Source organism: Pristis pectinata, chromosome 12 (genome assembly GCF_009764475.1).
Source record: "Pristis pectinata isolate sPriPec2 chromosome 12, sPriPec2.1.pri, whole genome shotgun sequence".
Classification (NCBI taxonomy): Eukaryota; Metazoa; Chordata; class Chondrichthyes; order Rhinopristiformes; family Pristidae; genus Pristis; species Pristis pectinata.
The window spans coordinates 2,591,365-2,613,705 of record NC_067416.1 but is presented as its reverse complement, the minus strand read 5'-3'; the positions used below and the strand labels follow the sequence as shown (position 1 = coordinate 2,613,705).

Sequence of the window (22,341 nt, the reverse complement as noted above, 5' to 3'; positions counted from 1 at the left end):
CGGGGGCTGCTTTGGGACACGGAGGTGTGGTGGCCACTGGACTGGGTGACAGGTTCTGTGGAGGAGTTGACTGGAGGACCTGCCAATATCTGAAATCAATCTGGAGAAGTGATCTACCCTCTGCTATCTGCAAACTGCATGTTTCAAGCTAGATCTTGCTCACAGAATTGGGGAAACCCATGTTGAAGCAGGAAAAAACAAGACTCAGTATTACTGAACTTTCGGTTTTGCAGGAGCAGGGTTTTTTTTGTTGGAAAGTGTTTGATGCATGTTAAATCTGTCTTTTCACAGATCCTTTTGTAAACCGGAGATAATCTGTTACTGGATCGGTGTCGCTGAAATCATTTAACTGGTGGTGTGGAGGAAAGGGCAGAAATGATGGTGAGTGGTCCTTGTGCCTTGGAATTGCTGACTGGGTTACAAGGTGGGGATTTTTACACGGTGTTTTCTGCTTCGAGTCAATGGCCTTGATACTTCGGCTGTAAGATGCAGGGTTATTTAAGGCAATGATGTAGGAAGAAAGAACAGTTTGTGGTAGGCTATCCTTGCCCTTGTTTTTAAATCCCTCCAGGGTCTCTGTAATCTCCACAGCACTCTAACGCTCCAAAATCACACTCGGAGTGATCTCCAGTTCTTGGTTCTGGCGGAAATTTAATAATGCCATTATAGGTTCCTTTGCCATTGGTTACCTGGGTCCCAGCTCTCTCCCTGAACCTCTCTTCCTGCTGCTTCATTACCCCATCTCCCTTCCCCGCCCCATACTCTCACTCCCAAACCCACCCTATTTGACTAAGTGTTTGGTCTCCTCTGTGTTAGTTGTTAATTTTCCAACCCTTAAGATGTTTCATTGTGTTCAAAAAATGCAAGTAGCTGTTGTCAGTGGACTTGTTGATGCAGAGGCTCTTGCAGAATGTTAGTGTTTCACTGACCACTGAGACAGAACAGGCTGCTCCTTTGACCACCAGAGGCTGACGAGGTCCCTGTTAGTGTCTGTGCAACACTTGATCCAAATGGTTGAATTCTTTTGGCTTGCTTAGTTATTTTGCAGCTCCTTCATCTGCAGAAGATGATTGGAAAGGCGAATGGAATGTTGGCCTTCAATGCAAGGAGTGTAAAGGCAGGGCAATCTACGGGGTGCTGGAGAGATCACAGCTGGAGATCTACAGAGAGTTTTGTTCAACTTAATTAAGGAGGGATGTAGCTGCAGTGAAGGCAGTTCAGAGAAGGTTCACCACTTTGTTCCTGGGATGAAGGCGTTGTTTCCGGTGTAAGTTGGGCTGATGTGCTCCAGAGGATGGGACGTAACCTTATTGAAACCTGATTCTGAGGGGGAATCGACAGGGTAGATGCTGAGGGAGTTCCCCTTGGTGGAAGAACCTAGAACTTTCAGAATGACGGGTTGCACATGTAAGGCAGAGATGGGGAAGTATTTCTTCTGTCAGAAGGTGGGGACTGTGGAATTCTCTTCCCCCAGAGAGCTGTGGGGTGGAGTCACTGAATATGTTAAACGCCGAGACTGACAGGTTCTTGGTCTGTGAGGGAGTAGAGGGCTGAAGAGAAATTTGAGGATGTTGTCATGTAGATTTACGAGGAAGTTGCCAGGACTCGAGGTCCTGAGTCATAGGGAGAAGTTGGACAGGCTGGGACTTTATTCCCTGGAGTGTAGGAGACTGAGGGGTGACCTTATGGAGGCGTATAAGATCATGAGGGGATAGATAGGATGAATGCACTCAGTCTTTTTCCCAGGGAAAAGGAATCAAAAATTAGAGGGGGCAGGTTTAAGGTGAGAGGGGAAAGATTTAAAAGGGACCTGAGGGGCAACTTCACACAGAGGGTGGTGAGTGTATGGAACGAGCTGCCAGAGGAAGTGGGTGAGGCAGCTACAGTAACATTTAAGACACTTGGATGGGTATATGGGTAGGAAAAGTTCACAGGGAAATGGGCCAAATGCAGGAATAGCTCGGATGGGCACCTTGGTTGGCACAGGCCAGTTGGGCCAAAGGGAAAGTGGAGCTGAGGCCAAGATTGGATCAGCCATGATCTCATTGAATGGGGTTGGCAGGCTCGAGGGGCCAGGTGGCCTCCTGATTCTTCCTGATGTAAATTGATCAGAAAGTGCAAAATTATTTCTGAGTTATTAGAAGTGTGTACTTCTGCTCTGACTGTGGACAACGTTCAGCATTGGGAACGTTGCCTGTTGCTGTGCCCCTTCCAGCTCCACCACCTAGTTTATTCCAACCACTACCCTTCCCTGAACGTCTGCACCTGGGATAGGCTGCAGGAGGATTCGGGGTGGAATGCGTCGAAGGGAAGCAGGGTGGGGGCAGGAGCAGAGATCCAGGGGGGCAGGGGCAGAGATCCAGGAGACCTGCGGCACGGGATGTGGGCTTCCTCATCACGTCCTCCGATGAACTGAAAGGTCTTTCTGCTAAGCAGTGGGAAGACTTTGGGTCCCCTCACAACATCTGTCCCTCTCTGTTGGTATCCCACTTCCCCCACTGTGCTGTGGCCTTTGGGGTGTGGTAGGGACAGGGGTCTCCTCCACAAAGGACCTGGCCCTTGAAGCATTGCAACAATTACCACCAGCCTGCAGAGGGGCTCAACACTGAGGGAATTGGTTTATTATTGTCACTTGTACCGAGCTACAGTGAAAAACTTGTCTTGCATACCGATCGTATAGATCAATTCATTACAGAGTGCACTGAAGTAGTACAAGGTAAAAACAATAACAGAATACAGAGTAAAGTGTCACAGCTACAGGGAAGTGCATTGCAGGTAGACAATAAGGTGCAAGGTCAGGGGAAGTGGTCAGTGGCGAACTGCTGAATAACAGCAGACACGGGCTGAGTGGCCTACTCCCCACTTCCATCTCTTGTGCTTTAAACTCGCTCCACTGCAGCATCAGTGTATGGTATCCTGCCTCTGCATTTCAACCAATCAATGATCCCTGCTCCTGCCCTCTCTCCCGGGGGCCTGCCCCTCTGGGACAGGGGAGGGAGTGCTGAGTTTTGCACAGTGAGTTGAGGGATGTCCCAGATTTTGAGTCAGTGGAGAACACGCCTGTCACTACATGGTGTTGGAGGAGCCAGAAGGTGAGTGTGGACGTACTGAGACTCCCCAGCATTACACGGGAACTAGCACACTGGTTTTAAAGTCTGTTGCATTAGTGTAAAGTCTTTAATATAGTGTGGGTTTGTTTTAAATATTTAAAAACAATAAAACACTGAAATCATTAACTTCAGCTTTTAGTTCTAATATCTCTGTCAAAGATATTTAAACTGTTACAATTGGCCACAGCCCCAGATGTGTCTCCACCCAGCCAGCTGTCAAAGGCTCATAGGGTGTGTGGGGATGGAGTCGTCGGGGTGTGAAGGACAGCACAATAAGGCCTCTGGCGTGCCCCTCCTCCATAATCCTCTCTCGATGCAGGGAGGCAGAACCTTGCAGTGCACTGAGGTTTGTGTGACCACATTAAACGCTGTATTTTGGATTAACCTGTTGCTCTGAACTTGTTTGCTGCATCTGTCATGTGTGTGTGTTTTTTTTTTGCCAAGCTGTCAGCTTTATTTTGGTCTGTGATCAGGATCTAACTTGTGCTGATGAACCAGCTCCTACTGACTCGGCCTGTGTGAGATTGGAGCCCTCCTCGCCCGTTGCAAACTTCGCTGTAACCGGGAGCTCCCCGGTTGATTTGCCCCTTGAGCTGGGGTTGGTTCTTCCAGGTGGGGAGGGTTTTGAAACTTCCCTGTCCTAGTCCCCATCAGTCAGTCAGTCACTGATCCTATAGGATAATCTCAGGGAATCTGGTTCAATATTTCCCAGTGTTCAGAGAGCCCAACGCATGGGTTTCTCCTCTTCACTCCTCTCGTGGCAACTTATCTGATTAACGTTCCTCAATACGTTATGAAATGTTTCAGCAGAGCTGAGGAAAGGTGCTGTATAAATGCAGGTTGTTGTTGTACTGCATTAAGCAGATGTCAACATTAAGTTTCAAAATTGAGAAAGCTGAAAATGTTCAGCAAGTCAGTCAGCATCTGTGGGGAGAGCTAATGCTGTGGATCAATAACCATCACTGCAATCTTGGCACGTTCTGACTGCAGTGAGTTTCTTTTTTGTACCATTGCTGTTATGGGAGGGTTTCAGCAGACATAAATAAAACACAAAATGTTGGAAATGCTCAGGAGGTGAGGCAGCATCTATGGAGAGAGAACCACTGATATCGTTGACCTGAAACAATAACTCTTGTTTCTCTCTCCGCGGTTGCTGCCTGGCCTGTTGAGTATTTCCAGCACTTTGTTTTTATTTCAGATTGCCAGCATCTGCAGCATCTTAACTTGTCTGCAGCAGTTGGTGGTTGGTTGACTGAGGAATATTGGCCAGGAAACTGGGAACCCTCCTCCAAAAAATTCTTTGGTACCTGCTGGAACAGGTTTGTGTAAACATTCCATCAAAAGGACCATTTAAGACAGCACAGTGACGCAGCTAGCAGCCCTGGACCTCAGTGCTGTCGGTGTGGAGTTTCCACGTTCTCTCTGTGACTGTGGGTTTCCCCCAGGTGCTCCGGTTTCCTCCCACATCCCAATGACATGCGGGGCGGTGGGTTAATTGGCTGCTGTAAATTACCCCTAGTGTGTAGGTGAGGGGTAGAATCTGGGGGGAGTGAATGGGAATGTGGGAAGAATAAAAGAAAATGGAAATAATGTAGCATTAGTGTGTGGGTGGTTGATGGTTGGCATGGACTAAGTGGGCCGAAGGGCCTGTTTCCATGCTTTACCTCGCAATGATTCTGCTGCAGTCCCTCAGTGCAACACCACAAGGGTCAGCCTGTGGTTTGTAACCTTGTGTTGTGTTCTGGAGGGTGGTGCTCTTGTCTCTGGTTACTGGTAACAGACCTCACCGCAGGGGCTTGAGGAGGTGATCCAGGCTCGTGCTCTTAGTGGAGGACCAAGGGAGTCCTCCAGAGCGACTGTGTTTCAGGTGAGACTTTTAAAACGCAGTCCCTGTTTTCTGTCGTGAGTGCATAGAAAGATCCCAGGCACTATTCAATGAAGAGCTGGATTTATCCCTTGTGTGTTGGGTTTAATGTGTATCCTTCAACCAATGCTGCTGGGGTGGAGTGTCCACTGTGGTGTTTGTGGGAGCTTGCTGTGCAAAAAAGAAACCTGACTTCAATATGTCCAGCCTCTGAACTGTTCCCCTAGCCAGGTTGGCCTGGTTGACTTTCTGGTTGATAGTCACCCCGGGATGTTAATGTTGGGGGACTTGGCGGTGGTGATACCACTGAACGTTAACGGTAGGTAGTTAGTCTTTCTTGCTGGGGTGATCGTTGCCTGGGGGCACATCTTGTGAACCTATCAGAGTCATTTCACCACAGGAGGAGGCCAGTCAGCCCATCGAGTCTGACCTGGCTCTTTGTAAAGCAATCCTATGAATACTATTGATTGTTTGTTCAAAGCCCTGAAAATGTTACTCCATCAAGGGAACCAGCAAGAATCCATAAAGCAGTTACATATATCCCAGATGTGGTGTAATACTAGTGTTGGACACCTTTACTGGGTTCAGCCAGTCAGTCACTGGATAATTCTGAGTTGACAGAGCTGTTCAAAGTATTAATGAGTCTTCCAATTTCCCTTGGTATTTCAGTGTATCTGACCTGTTCTGAAACATTTTGTTTCAGAGAACAACCTTGAGCTGTTTAAAGGTTTGCAAGGATCTCTAACTGAGAGTTCAAAGGACAGGTAGCGTGCAAGGTGTAGACCTGTAGGAGATGCCTTGTCAAGGGTTAAGAAGGTATTAAAGTACAATGCATGAGTGATTGTGTAGATAATTGAACGCGATGGGTGAATGCTGGAATATATGGTTGGCTGAAGACCTCTGGAAACAGTAGGTGAACTAGCAAAGGGATTCAGTGATGTGGAAAATGAAACTGCAATTATCTAATTGTCCCTACAGACCTATAATTTGTACATGAGCTAAAGGGGATCGGAGATTAGCTGGACTTAGTGAAAGGAAAATTTGAAGGAATTAATTTTGAAATTAATAAGGCAGAAAGGAGGCCACCAACTGCATCTGAGCGTTGAGGTGCAGTTGATGATTGGATTTTGTGCTGGGTTTGATGTGGCATCCCTGAACTAACATCTCATCTCATAACACTTGGTCCTTCATGATGTGAAGCTGTGATAAACTACTCTGTACTAGATCCAGGGTTTGAGTGGTGAATAACTTAAAAGTGGACTTTTAATTGTTACTCCAGAGCAGTCAGAAGCTGTGTATCTTGCTGCACCATTCTGTTGGTTTGTGCTCATTGCTGTAGTTATTATCACCATGTACACTGTTTACTCTGTAGCTTCACGTGAGCAAGGAATCTCATTGCACCCTGGTGTATATGTCAATAAACTCCTCTGAATCTGAGTGACTCATCTCCTATGCCCTAAGGCCTTTCTACCATCTACAGGGCACAAGTCAAGAGTGTAATGGGATGCTCCCCGTGCCTGAATGAGTTCAGACCCAACAATACTCAACACCATCCAGGATAAAGCCGCCTACTCTTTCAGTAGACCATCTTCCCCACCGTCGACACTCCCTCCCTCCCACCACTGGCGTTCGGTGGCTGCAGTGTGCACTGGCTACAGAATGTACTACTGTTACTAGCACCTCCCAAACTTTCCACCTGTAGTTTGAAAGGCAGGAACAGCAGGGGAACACCACTGCCCTCGGGTTCCCCTCCGAGTACCCCACCTGTCTTGGAAATATGTCACCAGTCTTTCATTTTCACTGGGTCTAAACCCTGGAACTCCCTCCCCAACAGCACTGTGGGAGGTATTTCACCAGAAGGACTCCAGTTGTTCAAGAAGGCAGCTAATTACCATCTTCTCAAGGGCAATTAGGGATGGGCAATAACTGCTGGCCTGGCCAGAGATGGTCCAGAAACAGAATGAATAATAGAAGAGGAGCAAAGGCTAGTGGCAGAAGGTCTAGTGAGAACCACAGTGAACAACATTGTCTGGTGGGTGCTCAGACTTGGGAGCTGCTGTGATGATGGTGAGGGCTGTCGGGGCTGAGGCTACAGGGTTACTGAGGGATGGACTGTCTTGGAGAGAGTCACTGATCTCTGGTAGAGGCAATTGATAAGGGGTTGCAATCAAGTCAAGTGGAGTTTATTGTCATGTGCACCAGTACGATGAGCCACAGATACAGTGGGGAAGCTTGCATTCAGCAGCATCACAGGCATGTAGGTACAGGCAACACGCAGAACATAAATTGTACAAGACGACAAAAAAATAGAAGTCCATGGTAGTGCAAAGGAATGTGTGTGAGGACAGTGTCGTGGAGAGGTCAGAGTTCATACCCATGACAGGAATGAAGGATGAGATTGGTTGGGATGCCACACAGGAGAGAGACCCCCTGCTTGTGGAGTATCCCCCATTTGTCCTTTGGGCTGTGCTATGACGGGTTAAGAGGGTGGCTGGTGGATGGGCTGCAGTATGAGGGTTGTGAGCTTGCTCCTTTGTCTGGGTTAGTAGAAGGGATTCCTTTGAGAGTGAGGGACTGCAGGTGTACTGGGAGCTGGGTGGGTGGTTTCTGAGAAGCAGGAATTGAATGTGGATGTAGAACAAACATTTGGGAAGGTAACTAGTGTGCTGACCTTTATTGAAGGGGTACACCAGGGAGGAAGTCTTGCTATGATTGTACAGGGCTCTGGTAAGATTTGCTGGGAATACTCAATATAGGGACGGTCTCTGTACTTGAGGTAGGATGAGCTTGGCTTGGAGAGTACATTCATTGGATTAATTCAGGGTAGTTGGATGAGCATGGGGTGAAGAAGGTTGACTGATCTCATTGTGATGTGGAAGGTTCTGGGAGGGATTGATGCTATTTCTTCAGGTTGGAGGCTCTGGAACCAGGATGTTGACTCGGGATTGGACCATTGTTGGACGGAGACGAGGAGGAATTTCTCCATGCAGAGTTATTCTGGAAGTTCTGAACCTAGAACGCAGTAGATTCTTGGTCACTGAGTGTGGTCAAGACTGATGTCTATCATTTGTTTTGTTTTCACCACCGGGGGAATTGGGGATCAATGTACAGAGAGATGTCAGGTTGGCTCAGCTGTGATATTAGCAAATGTAGGAGCAGGGTCCAGAGCCGAATGGCCAACTCGTGTTCCTAGGGTTCTGGGATTCTGATTTTTATCGTTGATGATATTCAGCATTACTGAGGTGAGGAGATGGCTCTTTAACCTCTCACCAGCTAGTCTGCTGTCCTTTCCACTGCCTGCGTGTGGTTCCTACACCCACTCTAGTTACCTGTTGTATGAGGATAACTGCACCACAGCTATCTATGATAGGAGAACCAGCAATGGCTTCTCTTCCTACTCCGTTACCAAGCGGTGTTGCAGAGATCCAACCTTGGCTGCCTCAGGTTTCACCTCCACGCAATGTCCCTCGGCACCATCATCCGAAACACCACTGCTGGTTTCCACGTATGCTGGTGACACCCTGCCCTCTCCTGCCACCACCCTATTTCTCCCACCCCCCCCAAGTTATCAGGATGTTGTCTGGTATCCACTAGTGGCTGGGCAGAGATTTTACTCTGACTGGATGCTATTTGAAGAGTTGTTGTTAAGTCTACAGCACAGAAACAGGCCCTTCAGCCCATTGTCTGCCCTGACCATTGTCCCTATCTATACCAATTCCATTTCTAGCACTTGGTCCATTGCCTTCTGTGCCTCGGTGATTTAAGTTCTCGTCCAGATGTTGCTTAAATGTTGTGAGAGTCTCTGTCTCCACCACCTCCTCAGGCAGCATGTTCCAGATTCCAAACACCCTCCGGGGGGCAGGAAACAAAACCTCCAATCCCCTCTAAACCTCTTGCTCTCTACCCTGAACTTGTGCCTTTTGAACACATCTGCTATGGGAGTACCTTTCCTACCATCTACCCAACCTTGTGCCTTATACACTTTGTAATTTACTACATTGTCCTCAGTGGCCATCACCAAAGTCCATTCCCCAGACCCCTGATTGTACACCTCTCCCTGAAAACAGGCCCAGATTGTTAACTGGCTTGATGTATGGGCTCTGATCACATGGTGTCTCTCCCAAAATATCGTTGGACGGCGTCCCTGTCTTGGCTCGTCTGAGACTCCCACCACAGTCCTGGCCGTCCTCTCTGATTCTGAAATGGTCCACAGTTTTGTTGCTCTGTTCCTAACTCTCAGAGACTTGTTCAACTGTAGCCCCCACACCCGCTGACCTATGCTGGCTACTCATTCAACTACATCCTAATTTAAAAAATGTTATCCTTGTTTTCAAATTGCTCTGCATTCCAATCCCTCTGTGTCCCCACTACAGTTCTCTTTGCTCCAAAACCCCTCCTAATCTCGTGTCTTGATCATTCCCAAATTTAATTGCTCTTCCATCGAAGCCCATGCTTAGTGCCTGAGCCTTAAGCTCTGGAACTCTTACCAAAAACCTTTGCCTCTTGCCTCTTTCCCCCACACTTTAGACATCCTTAAATCCTACCTTCTGATGAGGTTTTGCTCCCCTGCCCAGTGTCTCTATACATGGCTTGGGTCAGATTTAAATGGAGGACATTCCTGTGAAGCACCTGGGAACATTGTCCCCTGTTCCAAAGCAATTGATTATCTCCCATTGCAAGATATTATTTACAAAGACAGCAACTTGCATTTTCCAGAGCATCTTTCATGTGTCACACACGATCTTGCAGACAATGAAATGTTTCTGAAGTGTTCTTCTGAGGTCGTCCCTGGAGGTAGAAGACAACTTGCTTCCATTCTGGTTCTGAGGTGGTGGACGGGGCTGGTGGGGACACCAGTCTTCCCCACGGATGGGGCAGGAGGTGGCACACGAGAGGGTGGTGGGTAGTTTGTCAGCTTCTAGTGCTTACACGGGGATTGTGTGTTCTCCTGATGCACGGCCCCAAGCTTTTCAATCCCATCCCGAATGCTCCTTGCCTGCTGTGACCGGTCGTGGGCCAGAGATTCCCAATCGGTGGAGATGTTGCATTTCTTCAAGCAGGCTTTGGGCACATCAAGGTTTAGTCACGGTTATAATGCAGAGAATGCAGCAGCCAATTTGCAGCTAGCAGGCTCTCGTGAACAGCAAGCTGTTAATTTTGTGACGATGTGGAGTGGGAAATAATGTTGCCAGGACAGCATTAAAATAATTGAGGAGCTTGTGTGTCCTGTAACTGTCGCTGTGGAGCAGAGCCCAGGTCTGCCTTGGGATATGGTGCACCTACAGCTTGATAAATGAATATATTGAATATGCTTCTAAAGCTCTCTCATTGGCCATGTAACATCTTGTGTGGGAGGTGTACAGCACGGAAACAGGCCCATCGGCCCAACTGGTCCATGCTGAGCAAGATTCCCCTCTAAGCTGGTCCCATGCCTGCATTTGGCCCATATCCATCTAAACCTTTCCTATCCATGAACCTGTCCAAGTGTCTTTTTAAATGTTGTCAATCTACCTGCCTTAACCACTTCCTCTGGCAGCTTGTTCCATATACCCACCACCTTGTGGTGGCATGCTAGGGCTTTGAAAGGTGCTATACAAGTGCAAGATTTTTGCTGACATTCTGTTTTGAATCTGACCTAAACAGCGGGAATATTTTAATGCAGTGTACATCGTTCTTGGTGGCTCAGGGCACTAGGACCTTGGGGAGTGGTGAAGACAGCCACTTAGATCCAGTGTGTCATCACATGTGTCCCTTGTTAAGTAAAGCAAGCAAGGGGTTATATAACTCAAGGTCTCCAATCAAGGGCAGATCTTCAGGCAGCAGAGACCAAGGTCTGTAATAGTGTGTATATTTTGTCAAAGTGAGTCTAACTATAGTAGGTAAGCACACTGGATTACCCCCCCGGTTACCCAGGTATTTAGAAAATCGTGCTGGTCCTTCTAACGTGGACATGGGTATTTTTCTGTGTGTTTAAGGGTCAGGCCTTCCCCTGGAGTGAGGCATTGGAATTCTTCCTCCACTCTTGAAAACTGGGAGCAGACTGATGTGGGGACTGTGGGGCGAGGTGCCAGCTCCAAGTGCTGCAGTGGAGCTGTCTGTGTGCAGCCATGTTCCCAGAGACATCTGCCCGGGGTTAATACAGGGCACTCTGGATTTTGGGAAATAGTTGATGGAATGCCATTCTATCTTTGGAGCTGTCTTTTGGATGACCGGTCTACCCTTGGGTGGCAGTAACGAGAGGCTTCTCCCCAAAAATCCTGTGGTCAGAATCTATCCCTCAATAAATATATAAATAATTTTAAAAAACTAGACCAGGTGGTTCATTAGAATGTGGCTGTTTGTGGGGCCTGGCTGTGAGCAAATTGGCTTCCACATTTCTACTTTTCAACAGTGACTGTTGGACATAACAGTGCTTTGGACATAACACAGGATTACTAAGTACTTTCCCGTACACAGAATTCCCTTTTTTTTTGGTGGGGGAACTATCTGTGGTGTGAGGCAAAGTTTCCCCAATAAACTACATTTATGTATGGAGATGTTCACATAAGGGCCCAAAACCACTTAATAGGAATGCTATCTGTAAAGACTAGTTACTGAGTAGTATTGAGATGAAAAGGATGCCTTTTAAGGACCATTTTGGGGGGAGAGGGAGTTTTGAGGAGTAAGTTTTCAAACTCTGAGCCCAGGCAGCTGAAGGTACCATTGGCAGGGCGATTACGTTCAGGATGGTCAAGAGGCTGGAACTGGAGGGGGCAAAGATTCTGGAGGGTGGTAGGGCTGAGGTGGTTACAGTAATCCCATGGACAGACTGAACATAACATAGGAGTCGGCCATCTGGCCCGTCGAGCCCGCTCCACCATTCAATAAGATCATGGCTGATCTGGCCGTGGACTCAGATCCACCTCCTGGCCTTTTTCCCCATAATTCCCCTACTATGCAAAAATCTTTAAATATATTTAATGAGGCAGCCTCTGCTGCTTCCCTGGGCAGAGAATTCCACAGATTCACTACTCCCTGTTTCTCCTCATCTCAAAAACAAGTTTTACTATTGAGGCTTCACCAGAGGGGGAGCTGCTATAGGTTGGTGTTCAGCTATCCCCGTGGCTCAGGAACAGGGCGGTGGGAGTTGGGAATCCATCCAAAGCTGAATAAAGAAAAGTAAAATACCATGGATGCTGGAGATCTGAAATAAAACCAAAATGCTGCAAATGCTCAACAGGTCAGGCAGCATCTGTGGGGAGAGAAACGGATGGTTGTGTCGACAACCTTTGGTCAGTACTGGAAAATGTTATGGTGTGTTTTAGGTGCAGGGACGGAGGGTGATGGCAGAAGCTAAAATCAGTGGCAATAAAGCAAGCAAAGAAACCAGCAACAGGAGGTGGGAGTGAGGGGAGGAGAACGGTCTGACGTTGCTGAGGCTGGGCTACGGGCTGGGAAGGATGAGGGTGGTCTTATAGAAACCTTAAACGATTATAAAGGGGTTGATGCAGAGAGGCCGTCTTCTGCTTGTATGGAATCCAGAATCGAGGGGCTGAGACTCGGAATAAAGGATCATCCATTCATGAGGGATATCTCTTCTGAGGGTGAGGAATCTTTGGAATTCTGTCTCCTGGAGAACTGTGGAGGAAGGAGTCACTGAACAGCTCAAAGCTGAAGTAGATGCATTCTTGGACTGAAGGTTCTGGGGAGCAGAAACTATATTTTTCTACCAGGTTTTTATAGTTAATTGGAAGATTAAGGGGTGATCTGTTTCAGGTACTTAAAATACCTAAAGGGTTTTCACAGAAAGAAACCAACTGCCTCTTCTGAAGAGGAAATCTAATGTTGGGAGTCATGGTTTGAAAGGCAGGTATAGGACTATTTGGTGGCACTACTGCAAGGGCTGTCACCTCACAGCTCCAGCGATTCAAGTCCAATTCCAACCTCAGGTGATACCTGTGCCGAGTTTGCAAGTTGGAAGGTTAATTGGCCACTGTAAATTACCCCTAGTGTGTGGGTGAGGGGTAGAATCTGGGGGGAGTTGATGGGAATATGGGGAAAATGGATTATAGGGGAAAATTGCTCCGTGAGCTAGCAGAGACTCTGGGCTGAAATGGCCTCCCATGTCATTGGGAGTTTCTCACACGAGGCTGTCGAGCTGGAGCTTGGAGAAGATTGGCTGTGTGGAGTGGTCGCAGGGTCATGACGTTTGACTACTCAGCAAAATGAGGAAGTTAAAAGACTTGACCTCACAGACAAAACTTTAATGGATTGTTGACACTTTTTAAAGTAAATTTTTATATTATATCTTAAAGCAAAAATGAATAATTTTATGTACAGGGGAGTGTAGGCTCCCCATGCAGCACTGTCCCAGAGTTTTAGGCTGTTTCTTACTTTAAAAAGACACCGAGAAGGGTTTTATGTGCATTTTTAAAAAAAATCTCAGAATACAGGCAGTCGCTGGGATACGACAGGGGTCTATCCTGAGAACTGTCCCTAACCCGAGCTGTTCATAAGTTGGAAATGTGTGTGGAGCAGGTCACAGAAACAGTGGTGACAGGAGAGCGGGAAGAGATTCAGTGAGTCCGCTCAGCGCTCCCGGCTCTGCTCGGCTCCACGCAGCCCCTGAGTGTTATGGCTCAGAGGGGAGGGGGGAGAAGGCACAGGGAAATGCCCTGTTCCCAGACGATGGCTGCAGCAGCCAGTAAATCCATCCGGCTGGTCTCCCAAATGCTCGTCTGTCTTTATGGGGTGCCCCATAAATCGGAGTCACCCCTTTTGAGATGGAGATGAGCAGCAACTTCTTCACTGGTGACTCTCTGGAATTCTCTTTCCCAGAGAGCCGTCAGAGCAGAGTCACTCAATGTATCCGAGGCTGGGATAGACCAGTGGTCTGTAGGAGAGTTGAAGATTGGGGTCCAGGTAGGAAAGTGGAGCTTCATGTTGACCCTGATGGACTCTGTCTAAATGGAATTGTGGATTTTCTGGAGTGTGGGAGGAGCTAGCTGTTGTAACTGGGGAAACGTAGCTGCCAGTGTTTGTACACAGGAAGGTCAAAGTCGAGTTTGTCATCTGCACAAGTCCATGTGTGCACAGGTGTAATGAAAAACTTACTTGCAGCAGCATCACAGGCACATAGCATCAGAGACACAACATTCACAAGGAAAACATAAATTATACAAGAAAGGACACAATTAGAACAAAAAAAATAGTTCATTATAGTGTAAAGTGATTGTAATGTTGCTATACTGAGGCAGTGATTAGTGTTGTGCAGGTTGGTTCAAGAACCAAATGGTTGAAGGGAAGTAGCTGTTCCTGAACCTGGTGGTGTGGGACTTCAGGCTTCTGTACCTCCTGCCTGCAGGTAGCTGCAAGAAGATGGCATGGCCGGGATGGTGGGGATCTTTGATAGATGTTGCCTCTTAAGGCAGTGCCTCCTGTAGATACTCCCGATGGTGGGGAGGGATGTGCCCGTGATGTGTTGTGCTGAGTCTACTGCTCAGCTGCAGCTTGCGGTCCTGTGCATTGGAATTGCCTTTATGTTACTGTGACCCAGTCACTCGCAGTAGTGTAGGTTTTGAGGTGTAAATGTTGACCTGGACATCAGTGAGGTCTTTGAGAAACAAAGGACTGCAGATGCTGGAATCCAGATGAAAATCTCAATGATGCTGGAGGAACTCAGCAGGTCAGGCAGTATCTGTGGAGAAAAGCAGGCGGTCAACGTTTTGGGTCAAGACCCTTCTTCAGGACTGAAGATAGGAAAAAGGGAAGCCCAATATATAGGGGGGAAAAGCAGAGCAGTGATAGGTGGACAAAAGAGGGGAGGCGGGGTGGGCACAGGGTGGTGATAGGTAGATGCAGGTAAGAGATAGTGACAGGCAGGTGTGGGGGAGGAGGGGGATGGGTCAAAGGTATGGAGGAAAAAGGGTAGAAAAAAAGAGGCTGGGAAAGGGAAGAGAAGAAGCGTGGGGGGGGGGGGGGGGGGAGGGGGTGGGTGGTGTTGAGTTTACTTAAAGTGGGAGAATTCAATGTTCATGCTGTTAGGCTGCAAGGTCCCAAGACAGAAAATGAGGTACTGTTCCTCCAGGTTGTGCTTGGAATTCTCCTGTGCTGGGTGAGGGCAGGCTGGGGTCTCGAGTTAACGTCTCGTCTGAAAGTCGGCACCTCAGACATTGCAGCACTCTCTTAGCGCCACACTGGACAGTACGTGCGAGAGCCTGGAGTTTGGTGCTCAAGGCTCTGGAGTGGGACTTGAGCCCACAACTTAGTTTGGTCATGTGACAACCTCTGCAACCAGTATAGATCTGCACAGCACTGATTCTGGGCGTCAGGGAGGAAGGTCTCTATCTCGAGCAAGAGATGAAGCAAAAATAAATCAAAGGGGCTTCCTGCTTGGTGTGGGTTTATGGATAGGGTCTACTCTTAACCTTCCCTTTCCCTTGTTCCCTCCCTCTGCTTTGAGATGTTGGTCATGTGACAACCTCTGTCCAGGCTAGATCTGGCAGTCATTAGGTGATGGTGGGTGTATGTGTCCAATCCCATGGCTGCCTCTCTCTGATCTGGTAGTGCTCGGGGGTCCTTGGGTGGGGGATGCTGAGCAGAATGAAGTACCACCTTGTTTTCAGATGATTGTGACGAGACTGGAAAGGGGGCAGAATAGATTCACCAGGATGTTACCAGGACTGGAGGGTTTGTATTACAAGGATAGGCTGGGACTGTTTCCCTGGAGCGCAGGAGGTTGAGGGTGACCTTGTAGAGGTTTATAAAATCATGAGGGGTGTAGATAAGGTGGATGGTCAGTCTTTTTCCCGGGGCAGTGGTGCCTAAAACTAGAGGTCATGGGTTTAAGGTGAGAGGGGAAAAACTTAAAGGGGACCTGAGGGGCAACTTCTTCACTCAGTGGGTGGTGGGTGTGTGGAACGAGCTGCCAGAGGAAGTGGTAGAGGCGGCTACAATTACAATCTTTAAAAGACACTTACTCAAACTATATCATGTTTAAACTTGGAAAAAATTAGGAGTGGTACTGTTGATCCTTCGCTTAAAATTGAGGAAGTTTGGAGACCATTTATTCAATATTTTCACATGATATTAGATCCCCTTATAATAACCTTTCAACTTAGAGAAACAGAGTTGATGACATAATATTGTTCTGTTTCTACTGAGAAATTTTAGTCCAGTTTTTTTTTTGTTTTTTAATTTTTTTTTCTTTAGCTTAGTTTGGTTTGATATATTGTTTATAATTTTTCTTATTGTTTTGGGGATTTTTTTCTTTATAATAAATCTTTTTCTTTTATATTCATTCACTAACAGATCATTGGATCTACAGATTTTTTTTATACTTTATTGTTCTTTATGATTATCCATGTCATTGTTCTCCTGATCTCTTTGTATTACATGTATAAACATCGATATATTAATCGGTGTTAATTTGAAAACTAATAAAAAGATTGAAAAAGAAAAGACACTTAGGCAGGTCCATGGATAGGAAAGATTCAGAGGGATATGGGCCAAACGCAGGCAAATGGGACTAGCTCAGGTTGGCATGAATGAGTTCGGGCTGAAGGGCCTGATTCCACGCTGTGTCACTCGGACTCCCTGCTGTGTGGTCCTGCCCCCTTTGCTGATTGACCTGTGTTGAAGCTGAGGAGTAGCAAGGGAATTTGGGGGGGTAGAAAGGAAGCCTCTGGTGTTGCTGGGTCCAGAGGTGGGCCCTGAGAGGAGTAAATGCTGCACAAATTGACTTGTGAGGGGTATAGACAGTAAATGTGAGTAGGCTTTTTCCATTTAGATTAGGAGAGATAAGTACGAGAGGACATGGTTTTAGGGTGAAAGGGGAAATGTTTAGGGGGGAACTTCTTCACTCAGAGAGTGGTGGGAGTGTGGAACAAGCTGCCACCTGACTTGGTAAATGCGGGCTCACTATTAAGTTTTAAGAATAAATTGGATAGATACATGGATGGGAGAGGTCTGGAGGGTGATGGACTGGGTGCAGGTCAATGGGACTAGCGGAATAAAGTTTTGGCACAGACTGGAAGGGCTGAATGGCCTGTTTTCTGTGCTGTAGTGTTCTATGGTGAGGTCTATCAAAGTGAGTTGGGTGCACTTTGGATGAATGGGGAGGCTGAAACTAGTGCTCGTCAATTTAGTGTCATTTTGGAGGGGCTTCCCTGCCCGAGGAGTGGGGGAGAACATGGAGCTCCTCCATGAGGAGGGGTCGAGGGCAGCTGTAGAGGTGGCTTTAAGCGGAAGTTGGATTAACCCATCGGAGGGAGAGTGGGATGGAGCAGAAACACCAAGCATTGACTAGTTGGGCTGAACGGCCTTGTCCTGTGCTGTAAACCATGGGCCACAGCTCACTGGGAAGCACTTCACTTTAGTCGGTAGACTGCAAGTTCGATCCCCACTCCTGACACAGCACTCAGTGTAGATTAGGGGAGTGCTGTACTGTCAGAATTCCCATGATATTACCGCGAAGGAGAGCAGGGGATTGTTCACCCCCTCCACCTGAGCCTATGTCACTATAACTGACAGTCTGGTCACATCACGTCGCTCTCTGTGGGAGCTTGCTGTGCGCTAGTCGGCTGCCTCGTTTCCTGCATTACGGTGACCACTTCATTGGCCGTGGAGAGCTTTGGCACCTGCTGAAAAGGGGCGTGCAAGGCGCTAATGCAATGCAGGTCTGCCCTCGGTCAGCGTGGGGTGGTTGGGGGAGGGAGGGGGTGCGTGTTGGCATTACTTAAGTGGAGCTGGCAGAATGCTGAGTCACTGCCTGTCTGTCTCGTCAGCTGTGCCGGGCGATGAGCTGGTGGCTGGCACTGTCCCTGACTGACTGATCGATGAACCCAGTCCCGAGTTGTGATCGTTCCAAGACGGCCAGGCCGCTGCACCGTGCTCGTGAGTAAAGCCTCTCTCCTCCTCGTTCACTTCGGAAGTGATTGACCAGCTCGCACTGTTGTCTCCCTGCTGGGCTTGTAGTGGGACCCTGCCACTACTGATCCCCTTCCCTTGCCTCTTGTGCTGGACAGCCTGGAGTCTGTCTCCCTCATTCTGGTTCGGCCACGTGAGCAGGCAAGTCAAAGGGCCGGGGTCTGTTCTGGTCACGTGCCCCTGGGTTGTGTCCTTGAAGGGTCCGAGGCTCGGACTCCGGCCCCGCTGAGCAGATGTGACGGAAAGCTGTCACTCGCAGTGGCCCGGTGCTATTTATAGCCTGGTGTTCTAGAAGCCCTGTGCAGCCAGCTTGGCTGACCTCCACACTCCCTGCAGTCATCGGAGAGTTAACTTTCCAGCCTCTCTGCCGGGACTTCGGTCTGATGGTTTTAGCAAGAGGTCGGGATTTGCATTGAGTGATCAGTAACTTGGGGAAACCCAGCAGTACAGTCCTTTTGATTGTAGTTTTTTGGCTGTTTTGAATATCCATTGCAGAGGAATTTGAAATTGTCGCTTTTCTGATCGAGGGAACATTTGTACGTAAGATGTAGGAGTTTGGCCATTCGGCCCCTCATTCCTGTCCCACTGAATAACATGGCCAGTCAGGTGTCAGCCTCTGCTCCTCGTTCCTGCCTGTTTCCCACAATCCTTCACCTCCAAACCATAAATCTGCCTCCACAACTCTCTGGGGTAAATAATTTCAAAGATGTACCACACTCCGAGAGAAGAAACTTCCCCTCAGCTGAGTGATGTGGGCGATGTCCCTGCTGTCAATGCCCAGAAGAGGAAGCATCCCCTCAACATCTACCCTACCAAAGCCCCTCCGAATCTCTTGTGTCTCAATAAGACCACCTCCTATTCCTCTAAATGTCAGCGAGCATCGGTCCAACCTGGTCAATGTGCCCTCATTGGCTAACCCCTCTGTCGCTCACCGCTGTGGTTCCCAGAGCTTGGGTGTGAAGGTAAATTGAAATGATGTGGATTTGTTTTAATCCATTGGTGGGTTGTGAACTTTGTTGACGAGGCTGATGTTTATTGCCTGTTGTTAACTCCCCCTAAGTAGAGCTGAGCCACTTGACCATAAGGAGACCCAAATCTGTATAGGGCATCAGACCAGCTGGGATGAAGGGTAGTAACCAATTTCAGCTACTTCATTAATGACCTTCCACCACGATAAGGTCAGGGGAGGGGTTGGGGGGATGTTTGATGCACAATGAAGTCCTTTGGGGAAGAAACCTGCTGTATTTCCCTGGTCTGACCTCCGAGTCCAGGCCTATTGGTGGTTGACTGGAAATGGCTTGGAGAGCAATTCAAGCCATGTGGTACATGCCAGCCAGCACTGGCATCTGTATTCAGTGAAATCCACCGGTGAATTTCCCATTTGGAAGTCCAGGTGAATTCAGTGGGAAGTAAACCTTCAGCTGTAGTTCGTTGCGTTGTGCATTCACCTCCATCAGAAGGTTAGTTGACCCAGATCCATCGGCCCTGGCTGATGTTCCGATGTAACACTGTGTCAATGCCAGTACTGTGTGGGGGGGCACCCCATTGTAGGAGGGGTGACACTGAGGGGGTGCCACACTGCCAGGTGCCTTTTTTTGCAGAGATGTTAATGTGAGGTCCCTTGACACAAATGTAATTTGAGGCCAAACAGGGTCCCAAGTCAATTTTTAACCTTTGCTTGACATCGCTAAAGCAGGTTATCTGGTCATTATTGCAGTGGGATCTTGCTCTGCATGTACTGGCATCATAACATTGACTGCACTTCAGAACCATCTCATTCTCTGAAGTCCTTTGGAACACATTAAGGTTATCCAAAGGCACTATAGAAATGCAACTCCACTTCAGTTCTGGAGATCAGCTCCCACGTCACCAGATAACTCTCTCCTCCCACACCCACCCATTATCTTGCAGCATTATAGAAGGAGGCCATTTGGCCCATTAGGTATATGCCTCCTCCCAAGGAGGAACCCCATCAGTCCCACTGCGCCACCCTGTACCCCTGCTACTTGTTCATTCTCACTCTCGCCCATCAACTAGAACCATAGAAAACTACAGCACAGAAAACAGGCCATTCGGCCCTTCCAGTCTGTGCCAAAACGTTATTCTGCTAGTCACATTTACCTGCCCCCAGCCCATACCCCTCCAGACCTCTCTCATCCATGTATCTATCCAATTTACTCTTAAAAGTTAAGAGCGAGCCCGCATTTACTACATCAGATGGCAGCCCATTCCACACTCCCACCACTCTTTGAGTGAAGAAGTTCCCTCTAATGTTCCCCCTAAACCTTTCCCCTTTCACCCTAAAGCCATGTCCTCTCGTACTTATCTCTCCTAATCTAGGTGGAAAGAGCCTACTTGCATTAACTCTGTCTATGCCCCTGTCTATTAACTCTCTTTTGATCCTTTTGCCACTTGCATTAGAGGCTAATTTACAGCAGCCAATTAACCTACCAGCTCATCCTTGGGATATGGGTGGAAACCAGAGCATGCGGAGAAACCCACACAGTCACGGGGAGAATGTACAAACTCCACACACGGCTCCGGAGGTCAGGATGAATCCGTGTCTCTGGAGCTAGGAGGCTACACTCGGAGCTGACGGTACACTTCCGTCACACTTCATTCTGTGCCAGGATTCAACACAGTGCAGAGATGAAATGACGTTGCTCCCACTGACTGGACACTTCCTGTCCTTCCTCGGAAAACTTTTTCTTTGTTTGGCACAATCAAAATGAACAATCTGATTGAGAATTGATAAGACAAACTCTCAAGTTGCTGGAAAGATTTCTTCTGAAACAGCTCTACTAGATTGTGTATGCAAACCATACTCAGTTATGAGTTTCCGTTACAGTTTTGTTTTAAATGGAGCAAGTCAAATTGGGCTCAGATGTACAGTAAATGTAAGGCACTGAAAAACGTTGAGGAATAGGGGTTCAAGTCCATAGTTCCTTGAAAGTGGCAGTGCAAGTAGATAAGGTGCTGAAGAAGGCGTACTACATGCTTGTTTTCATATGTCAGGGCATGGAACATGAGAGTTGGGAGGTTGTGTTGCAACTTTACAAAACGCTGGTCAGACCACACCTGGAGTACTGTGTGCAGTTCTGGTCACCACACTGTAAGAAGGATGTGGTTGCACTGGAGAGAGTGCAGTGGAGATTCTCCAGGATGCTGCCTGGATTGGAGGGCTTTAGTTCTGGGGGGAGATTGACAGGCTGGGCTTGTTTTCCCTGGAGCGAAGGAGGCTGAGGGGTGACCTGATGGAGATGTATAACATCTAGGAGAGGCATAGATGGGGTAGATAATCAATCACTTACCCAGTGTAGGAGTATCAAAAACAAAGGGGGAGAGGAAGGAGATTTCTAGGAGATCTGAGAGGAAGTTTTTCTCTTAGAGTGGTTGATACCTGGAACGTGCCACCAGAGGAGGTGGCGTCGGATGCAATTACTAAGCTTAGAGGCGTTGAGGCAGACACTTGAAGAGACGACATAGAAGGGTACGGTCTTAGTGTGGGAAAATGGGATTAGTGTAGATGGCAAAAAAAGTCGACACAGATCTATCTGGTGAGCTGAAGGGCCTGTTTCTATATAACTCTGACTACGTGTTGAGTTTTTTAAAAAAAAAATTGGGATTGATAAATTTTCAGGCTCTTATCTGAGTGACAGACTGGAGCTCTTTCATTATCACCACTTCTGATTTATTTTTTAAGAGCCCTCTCCTTTTGTGACCACAATATTGGTTATTGCAGTGACTTCCACTTAAGTTAACAATTGGTTATATTTCCATATGAGTTAATTGTACAGAGGCAATCAAACTGTGCAGGAGTTTTATGATACAATAGTTGACTTATTCCTAGCAGATGCTGATTCTAAACCACAAGTGCTGAACCCTGACGTTAATTACGCTTCTTTCTGTAGAACAACAAAGGCAAGAACGCTACAGATCTGATGCCTAAAATAAAAGTAGCTGGGAGTTCTTGAGCAGGTTAGGTAGCCCTGGAGGGTGAGAGTTTCCAACAACAATTCCAAGGCAGCATCTCTTAGCAGTCAGACAGCTGGAGGGTAAAGTTGGGAAGAGAAGCTGGACTAGAGGCAGATTTCCCCTCGGGGCCACTATTTCTTGCACCAATGTCACACAAGCCCTTCCTTCTGGCCACTTGCTTTTCTCAGCTGGTGTCCATGACCGTGGAAGGGTGCGTGAAGCCTGCACGTAAAAGTATGCAATGTCTGTGGGTGGTGAGCAGCTCGCTGCCCCGCTTTGCGATGAAGTGAGTCGTTCTCCACTGATTCCGCATCAGTCATGCCTAATCTCAAGATTCCTCTATTGATAACTTCTGGAGTATTATAGAACGGTACAGCACTGGACAGGCCATTCGGTCCACCTTGTGCCGATCTTGATGCCGATTTTATACTAAATCTCGTTGTTGTTGTTGTTGTTGTCGTCATCCTCCTCCTGTGTATCATCCAC

At 47.7% G+C, this 22,341-nt stretch overlaps 1 protein-coding gene across 3 annotated transcripts in view; it reads left to right on the top strand.

Annotated features, from left to right (window-relative positions):
* Positions 1-22,341, top strand: part of LOC127576693 (CREB3 regulatory factor-like) — a 73,131-nt gene that overhangs the window by 10,339 nt on the left and 40,451 nt on the right. For 2 of the 3 annotated variants that reach the window (XR_007957274.1, XM_052027345.1), the window contains exon 2: positions 292-381. The gene's annotated coding sequence lies outside the window, so the exon portion shown is untranslated. Of the gene's footprint in view, positions 1-291; positions 382-17,738; positions 17,848-22,341 lie in introns of all 3 variants that reach the window. The other variant, XM_052027346.1, reaches the window with a different exon arrangement.